The sequence below is a fragment of the Alexandromys fortis genome, unplaced genomic scaffold, assembly GCF_014885135.2.
Source record: "Alexandromys fortis isolate MF-2015 unplaced genomic scaffold, M_Fortis_MF-2015_v1.1 scaffold_38, whole genome shotgun sequence".
Classification (NCBI taxonomy): Eukaryota; Metazoa; Chordata; class Mammalia; order Rodentia; family Cricetidae; genus Alexandromys; species Alexandromys fortis.
The window spans coordinates 2,170,820-2,180,604 of NW_026067916.1; positions in this window are offsets into that span (position 1 = coordinate 2,170,820).

Here is a 9,785-nt window from a genome sequence, read left to right on the forward strand (position 1 = left end):
ATCTTAATAAAAGCCTTAAAGAATAAAAATAAAATTATGAGTTCAGTGGCAATAAAATAGTCCCTTAATTTTAATTTTTCTTCTGTCCCATATCAAGTGGCTCTTCTTACATAAGACAGAGATTTGGAATTTTACTTTAACAAGCTTGCTTGGTTTTAAAAAGGAGAGAGCCACATTTCAATTCCAAAGCCATCTTTAATTTTTAATTGGATGGGGACTACAAAAATGACCATTTGCATTATGTCTGTAGAGAACAGCTGAAACAAATATCTGGGAATATTTGTGGAATTTTATCCTGTTGGTAATCCAATAGACCAATTTACTCTTTCTCTTGAATCATTTTTTTCCGGATGATTCATCCATTTTCTTCAGATGTCTTATTTGTCCAATGAGCTTCAGCTTCCTTATCTGGATACTTTTATTCTCCTGAAAAGACAAAGGCAAAACCCTTCCCCAATGCTAATTTTAGGGGTGTTCTCTCTTTGGAGGTTATATCTGATCACATGAAAAGCATTTGTTAGTTTTCTATGTTAGTTTAGATTAAATGACCATGTTGCTTGATGAACTATCATCACTTCTAATTAAGGGTCTCTCTTGTTCAAATTGAATCTATCAATATTGGTGGTGTCAGTAGCTTTTCTTCTCCTGTGGAAACAAAAGCAAAACCCCTTCCCCAACGTAACACATGTCCTGGTTTCCATTCTCAGGTTAACAAATCTTCAAAGTAAACCAGCTGATTTAATTCCATAGTTTTTTTCTATTATCCAATGTCTCTCTGCAGCTGTTGTTCCATCCTCACTAGCATTTAGAAAATTCAAAATTAATAAAGCATTATACAGTCTGTTTCAGGGGGGTCTTTATTACTCCATTCTCTTTTTAAACATATCCTTTAAAGTTCAGTTTGATCTTTCAATAATTGCTTGCCCTGTAGGATTGTGTGGCACACCTATAGTATGCTTTATATTGTAAAAAGCAAAAAAACTGTTTCATTTTATGAGAGACGTATGCTGGAGCATTGTCTGTCTTAATTTGTGCAGGTATACCCATGATGGTCATAACTTCTTGCAAATGTATGATTACTAAATCAGCCTTTTCCAAACTCAAAGCAGTTGCCCATTGAAATCCTGAATAGAGATCAATGGTATGCTGTTCCTATTTTAATTTCCAAATTAATTTCCAAATTCTCCAAAATGGAACACATTCAACTACAAGATTCCATCCCTTTGAGTACCTTTTGAGTTACTTCCTTCAGATTGTGGTGTCTGGTTATAGAAAGAACCAGTAGGACATTTCCTTATAACTGCCTTGTCTTGTTGTCACGTGATGGAAAAGTCATTTTTTTCAAACCTTTGCTATTGTCATGATGTTTTTAATAAAATTCTGAGGCCACTATCACATTTTCAATAATAACTCATCAATTTCTTCATTAGCTTATGCTAGAATCTGGCAGACCCATATGTGATCAGATGTGAGATATAGATATAGATAGATAGATAGATAGATAGATAGATAGATAGATAGATGATTCCTATTCTTGTTTATTTCTTGTATCTGTATTATCTAGTATAAATTCAGAAGTTTTGGTATACAAAACAACCCTTTCTGCATATTGTGAATCGGTAACTACATTGAGATCTTCCATAAAATCTATTAATATAATGAGAATAACATATAATTCTCACTTTTGGAAAGAATCATAAGGGCTTAGATCCACTTTACTTAAATGTTCTGATTTGTAACCTGCCTTCCTTGACTTATTTGTATCAGTATAGAATGTAGAGGCTCCAGATATTGGTGTTTCACATACAATGTGAGGAAGCATCCAGCTAGTTCTCTTTATAAGTTAAAATCTCTTGCTTTTGGTATATTTGTTGTTGATCTCTTTATGGTTGTTTCTAAGACTAGAAGAATATTAATCTGAGTATTCCATTGCTATAGCAAATCACATCCTCACAAATTCATTGTTGTATTAGCCACATATGGCTTTAATTTTCTTCTCTGTCCTTCTGGCCCAATACATTCAATCCATCTCAAGCTCTGTTTTACTTGAGATAAAGGTCTAATCCCTAAAAAGTTTAACATTTACTTTCTGAAGAGGTCAATATGGATGTCAAAATTCTGATGAAATTATTGTTACATGCTTACCTGCGTCTACTAGACCTTCAATGACAACATCATTTATTTGTATTTTTAATTTTGGTCTTTGTTCATTTATAGAAGCTTGCCAGAATACTCACTTCATGGTTTTTCCTGATTTTTTTTGTTCTCTCTTCTATAGCTGTTCTAACATTCAGAGCAGTATGGTTTCTTACTATAGGCATTAGGTTCCTTCATTGCTCTGGGAAGGAGCTTCCTCCACAATGACAGGAAATAACTGAATCAAATATGGCACAAGGGCCTGCGAAAGGCCCTGCAAGGAGTTTCTTGATGACAGTCAAGGTTACCTTGATTGTCTTTTGCTGATCTACATCATTAGTCCCGTGTCTGCCTTTACCACACTTCTGTATAATCCAGAAGGGAGAGACATTCTGTTTGGATTATGCTTAGAAAAACATTGTTTCTAGGAATGATCTGTTTACAATTCCTTTTAAGGTGGCCTTGTTTGTCAAAATTGAAACATTTGACTTTTGTCATTGCTATAACCAAATATCAGACAGAATGTAACTTAAGGGAGGGCAATTTATTTGGTCTTATAACTTAAGAAAGTATAGTCAAGCACAGCAGAAGAGGAGGTAATGGGAGTGTGAAGCTGTTTGCTCACATCGCAGTGCATCAAGAAACAGAGAGCATTGCTGCTGGTGCTCAGCTGGAGTTTTCTTTTTCCCATTTCATTTAATCCAGATCTGAGCCCACAAGATATGCTGCCGATATTTAAGAAAGATCTTTGTCTGCAAGAGCTAGTACCAGGACAGTTCCAAAGCTAAAGAGAAACCCTCTCTCAAAAAACAAAAAAAGAAAGAAAGATCTTTTTCCTCAGTTAATCCTCTTTGCCAATGCCCTCATTGACACACTTCAAGATATGTTTCATTAATTTCCTAGTCATTTATTAGTCCTATAAACTTAAAAATAAACCTAATCACCACATTGAAACTGTCTATAGACAAAGCCCTCTAATTATCATTTAATTAACCAGTTTATCATTGTATTATGGTTACATGATAGAGCAAAATATTATAAAATACTGTTAGCATCAGTTGTGACAAAGGAACAAAGGAAATCATATACAGATTTGAGAAGAGGCTTGGTAAACACATTCAAATATTCTAGCTAAATAATCACCTGCAAAGTTAAAGTTTCTGAAATGGGTAAGCCAACAAAAAAAAATTTTTTTTAGTTGCTTCTTCATTAAGGATTTAGTGACAAGGTCAATTTGACCCAACTTTTTTTCTGAAGGCAGTTAGTTCAGTGTCCCATGATACAAGCAAAGGGGGTCCCTCAATCTACTTCACCTCTAATATGTGATTCAATTTGGAACTTTAAGTCAAAGATGACTCAGTTTGACTCTGGTTCCACTTACCAACTGTGTAGCATGAGTTTGAGCAACGACTTGTGGACTCTAAGCCCCAGTTGGGTGAAATAAGTAGAAAAAACCCTACTGCATTAGGTTGTGGCAAGAAATAAACACAATAACAGACTAAACATCTAACATGTGCCTTCCACAAAGAGATGGTCATCAGCTATAAGTCAGCCATTTAAGAACAAGGATACATTCTAGAAAGTTTATCAGTGGCCAGTTTCTTTGTAAGTATCACAAACTCACATGTGAAGGTTGCTGCTGGCAGAATCCAGCATACTGTTTTACAGCAAACTTTCTCTTTTTTCTTCTTGATCTTTATTTTTTTGGGTTTTTTTTTTTGGGGGGGGGGGGAATTACGCTATTCATGTAGCCTAGACTAGCCTTGGCTTTACTGTATAGTGCAGGCTGTACTCATACTTACAGCTGTCTTTCTACATCAACCTCCCAAGTGCTGGGATGACAAAAATGTACCACTATACCCAGATACCCAGCTGTACTACTGCTTCTTCTTCTTCTTCTTCTTCTTCTTCTTCTTCTTCTTCTTCTTCTTCTTCTTCTTCTTCTTCTTCTTCTTCTTCCTTCTTCTTCTTCATCTTCCTCCTCCTTTTTCTTTTCCTCTTCCTCCTCCTCCTCCTCTTCCTCTTTCTCTTCTTCTTATTCTTATTCATCATCTTCTCCTTCTCCTCCTCCTCCTCTTCTTCTTCTTCTTTTTCTTCTTCCTTCAGATTTATTTATCTTTTATATATACAGTATGCTACCTACATGTATGCCTGTATGCCAGAAGAGGGACAAGATATCATTAAAGATGATTGTGAGCCAGTATGTGGTTATTGGGAATTGAACTCAGGACCTCTGGAAGAGCAACTAGTGCTCTTAACTTCTGAGCCACCTCTCCAGCTCCCTATACCCAGCTTCTAAAGTAAACTTTTTGTGTATATACAAAGAGTAGACCATAAAATAGCAATTAAAAAATAGTAAATATGTAAGCCAGTAGCATTATCATTTCTTATTATCAAGTAGTGTGTACCATACATAATCTTTTTCTTAATTATATGTATATGGAAGGGAATAATTTAGACATGAGTACAGGCATCTGGGGCATCCTAGATGGGGTGGGAATTGCAGATGGTTGCAAGCGTCTAGACATAGGTGCTACGAATCAGTCCTCTGTGGGAGCAATAAGCATTCTTAGCCACTGAACCATCTCTCCAGTCTGTGTACTTTATGTAACCTTATGTGGTACACTTTTATATGATTGTCCGTGCGGTGAACTGTTTATATCAGCATGACTGACAAAATGTGTGTGGATAATGCCTTAAACTGTGATGAGCAACATCTAGGCAACACAAACTATGACTTTTATGGAATCAAGATTGTGATAAGAATGCACAGCAATGAAAAGTGCTTGCTGCCCTTCCAGGGAACCTGAGTTCAGTTCTCAGCTCCCACATCAGTGGGCTCATAGCTGTCCCCGATGCTTAGTGTGGGCCTCCATAGGTACTACATTCATGTGCACATGATAAAAAATCAAAAGAAAGTATTTTGAATAAAATAATCTTGTAGGATCATTCACTGTCATATTGGTGGTTTCCCCAGCATCTATCCAGTATATGATTATATTATCATTCTCTCATCTCATGAAAGGAACTGTTTTTGGTAATGATTCAAGGAAAATTTGCAATATTTTAAATAATCTATTACCAAGATAAGGTATACCTACTGAGTATTCCCATGAAATAATTAAATTGCTAAAATCTTAAGGCTCTATACAACTGAATACATGTGTATGTGTGGCGTGTGTGTGTGTGTGTGTGTGTGGGAGAGAGAGAGAGAGAGAGAGAGAGAGAGAGAGAGAGAGAGAGAGAGAGAGATATGGGATTTGGGAGGTAGAAAAGGGCCAAAGACTCTTTGCAAAGGTTTTCCAAGAATTAACCATTTTCCACTCTGGCTCTGCATGTGATTTTCCTAATCTCTTCCCTGCAAACAGCAACTCCCCTGCTTGTGAGGGGCACTGTGCCATGGGGCAGCAGAAATGTTACTCCCCTGCCTGTAAGAAAACCCTGTGCTGTGGGGCAGCAGAGATGATATTCCCCTGACTGTGAGGAGACACTGTGCTGTGATGCAGCAGAGATGAAACTCCCCTGCCTGTGAGAGGCACTGTGCCATGGGGCAGCAGAGAGGATAAAACTTGTTGCTACAGAGAATCATAATGGTTCTATGTCACACTAGAATGAGCAGGCTAGGCTGTTCCCCGCTATAGGCAACAGGTCTATGGCTCTGGCCTCTCCAAGGCTCACCACATACACCAATGGGTAGAGGCAAATCAAGTGCATGTCTTAACTTATTTGAAACTCATTTGAGGTATATAGGTGAGTCTGCGCCCACTTGCCAGAATTCTCAAGTGCTTCTCAAAGGACTTTTTGGAAAATGCAAGTTGTCTAGTTCATTCCAACAGAATTAGAAGTAATTCTGGGGCTGGAGTTTCTGATGTATTAAAACTTCCTAAAAGCAGTCCTAATAAATACTTAAGTTTGAGAACTACTGCCCTACATAGATCTCTGCTGTTTTTACATCACAAAGACTTTTTTGTTTTATTTAATGCATGTTTTAATTGCACCGTTGTAGTGGTGAGAACTAAGTGACTCTGAAGTAGGATCAACTCTTGGAAGAACCCCCTCCCCAGAGTTTTATCACTCCTGCTGCCCACACAGCACAGTGTCCCCTCACGGGCAGGGAAGAAGTCAGGAAAATCAAGTAGAGTCAGGGTGGAAATGTTTAAGTCTTGGAAAGTCTTTGCAGAAAGCCTTAGGCCCTTTACTGCCTCCTGAAACCCATTTTCTTAAATATCTGTGAAACTTAATCTATTGTTAAAGTCACTCTTGCCTAGAAGACAGATGACGTTTCCTGCTTGAGTTTTAAAAACGGAACCCTTGCCCTTTCTACTGCATTATGCTATGAAAATTGAAGTTAAGCATCCTAATGGAGAACAGGGGGTTCGTTTCATACTTAATAATTAGACTTATGAAGATTATCAACTGAAACTCTCCAGTATATTAGATAGTAAAAGTGCAAAAGAATTGGTCTTCAGACTAAAGCACCATCTTCATTTGAAAGTAAGCATTTTTATGAAGGGCTTTTACAATTCAAATACCATCTCTCTTATCCCCTTACGGCTGCAAAAAATGAGACTTGTCCTTTTGTTGCCAATAATTTCCAAGCGAAAGAGCCACAGTAGGGGTGAGGAGAGCAGGCTCCTAAAGATCCTAGAGAGAGGACTGATCCGTCTTTTGACATTTTGGTTTCTTATGTAGTTATTAAAAATTATACCATTTAGTGGAATGGGTTTTAACAAATGTCAACCTCAAGCATTTTCACATTTTTAAAAAATCAATCCCACACATCAGCCTGTTCCTTATTCACGCCTTCAATCTGAGAATAGCCTGAGGAGTGTGCACTGAACAGTCATGAGTCCCCTTCGAGCTTGTGATTAAGACTGTTTGCTCCCCAGTGCTCCCTCTAAAGATGGCTCCTCAGTATTACACTATGTTATACTTACTGGGTTCTTTTCCCTTCACAAATGAAAGTTATTCATTTTTAGTTTTATTATTGCTGTTTTATATTTTATTAAATTCCTAAAATGTTCAATTCTGAAAAACAAATTTGCATTCTATACATTTCAAGGCCACCAGTCTTTAGCCACAATTACTGCACACTTTCCTTTCCTAAGCCTTTTTTAACAAGAATGCCAGTCTGAAGATTTCCTTATCTGAAGAGAGCTTCCAAGATGTTTTTGTTTCTATTGCTCATATACTAAGTGATGTTGTGGAGGAGAAACAGGGACTAGGGACTGAAAGATTAAATTTGATATATGAAAAGAGCCAGTTGGCAGAGAAAGACTGGAAGCCATTTTTCACCATGCTTTATACAATACAAGGAGCTTGTGGTATTAGATACTTTTCTATTGTTAGGATAAAATATGACCAAAATTAATTTAAGGAAAAAAGTTTATTTTGACTTATGGTTCCAAAGAAGTAGAGTCTATAAAGGAGAGGAATGTATGATATGGTGGTTTGAATGAGAATGCCCTGGTGTGGGAGATTCTTCTGTATATGTGTTGCTTTTATTGGTTAATGAATAAAGAAGCAGTCTTGGCCTGTGATAGGGTAGGGTAGAGCTAGGCAGGCAAAACTAAACTGAATGCTGGGAGAAAGAAGGCGGAGTAGTGAGACATCATGTAGCCCTGCAGATGTCAGATGAAAGCTTGCTGGTAAGCCACAGCCACATGGTGATACACAGATTAATAGAAATGGGTTAATTTAAGACATGAGCTAGCTAAAAAGACATTTAAGCTATTGGTCAAACAATATTGCAAATAATATAGTTTCTGAGTGATTATTTCAAGTCTAAGCAGCTGGGAGCAAATGAGCAGCCTCCTACAACAATGCCCTCATGGCCTCGTATGTCTAAATGTTTGGTCCCTAATTGGTGGAACTGTTTTGGAGGAGTGTCACTGACGTGGACTTGGGTTTAAATAGCCCACACCATTCCTAGTTAGTTCTCCCTGCCTCCTGCTTGGATGTGGATATAAGCTCTCAACTACTGCTCCAAAGTCATGTCTGCCTGATGCCAAGACCCTTGCCATAATGGTCATGGACTCACCCTCTGAAACTGTGAGACCTGGACAAACTCTTTCTTCAATAAATGCTTTGGTTTGTATTGTCTTCACACCAATAGAAAAATACCTAAGACACATGGCATAGCGGCAGAGCAGGGCTCTCCACATTTTTATTCACATGTCAGGAAGTAGAAGCAAGGCTAGAGACACTAAAAAATACACTCTCTATCCAGGAGTATGCTTCGTCCAGCAAGAGAATACTTCCTAAACGCTCCATGACCAATATAAACAGCACCACCAACTGGGAATGTAGTATGATTAATAAAAACTCAGAGACAGAAACTGGGGTTCAACCTGAAGATCAAAAAAGCAAAATAGCCAGCCACTAGCTCTTACCTCGACCTCAGTCCAAAATGGCGATCCTGCCCCCAGGAATCTCAGAATGAGACTGTGTCTGAGAATTGTCTCCTCTCTAGATTTGGGATTAAAGGCATGCACTGCCCGTTTTCCAGGGCAGCTAGTATGGCTACTGGGATTAAAGGTGTTATGTTACCACTGCCTGGCTGTAAGACTGACCAGTGGGGCTGTTTTACTTTCCTGATCCTCAGGCAAGTTTTATTTATTAAAATACAATTGAAATGCCACTACATTTCCCCTTTTTGTCTAAAGTAAAAAAGAAGGCTATAGCTAATATAAGAAAAGCTATATACAATAAGTACAATAACTATGCACAATATATACAGGCAATAAATACATCAAAGATGTCTTGTCCATTTGTATTTGACAAATTCAGGGAAATATTCCATATTTATCCTATCTTAGTGAGTCCAAATTTACTTTCTATCATAATTTGCTTTCTGTGTCAGGTAAACAAAAAAAAAACTATAACTCTCCTTCCATTTCCTGTTCAGAAAAGAGCAGGTCTCCAAAACATGACAGACAACAGAGCAAAACAAGATAGAATAAGGCAAGGCAAAAGCCCTCATATTGGAGCTTGACAAGGCAACCTAATAAGAGGAAAGGAGTCCCAAGTGCAGGCAGCAGAATAAGAGACACACCAGCTTTCACTGCTGAAGTCCCATAAAAACACCAAGCTAAAAACCATAGCATATACGCAGAGAAACTGGTGCAGACCCATGTAGACCTCATACCTGCTACTTCCGTCTCATGAACCCTGCTTGGTTGATTTAGTGGACCATGATCTCCCTGTGTCCTACATCCACTCAGTCCCCTGTAATCTTTCCTCCCCCTCTTTTACGAGGTTCCCAGAACTTACAGGGAAGATAAGTTTCTTCTCTGTAAGATGATAGCCATTCTTACAAAGAAAGTGTATATCAAAGCACTGGATCATAGCCTGACTTATATTTCTTGAGTTGTATAAGCTACACAAAGAATGCACTGTGGCTTCCATGATGAGGTCTTTTTCTTTTATTTTCTTTCCTCTCTTTTAAATTTAATTTGATTTTGTTTGGTGGGAAGGTTGCCGGACCAGAGGGTGGATGTGAATGGGTAAGTAAATGATTGGGATTGGGATGCATGATGTGAAATCCACAGACAATAAAAAGATTTTTAAAAGTGGCTCTTCCTACTTCGAATTAAGCAAAAATCCCTCACAGGTGTGACCTCCATTTTTGGATTTTAGTTAATTCCAAC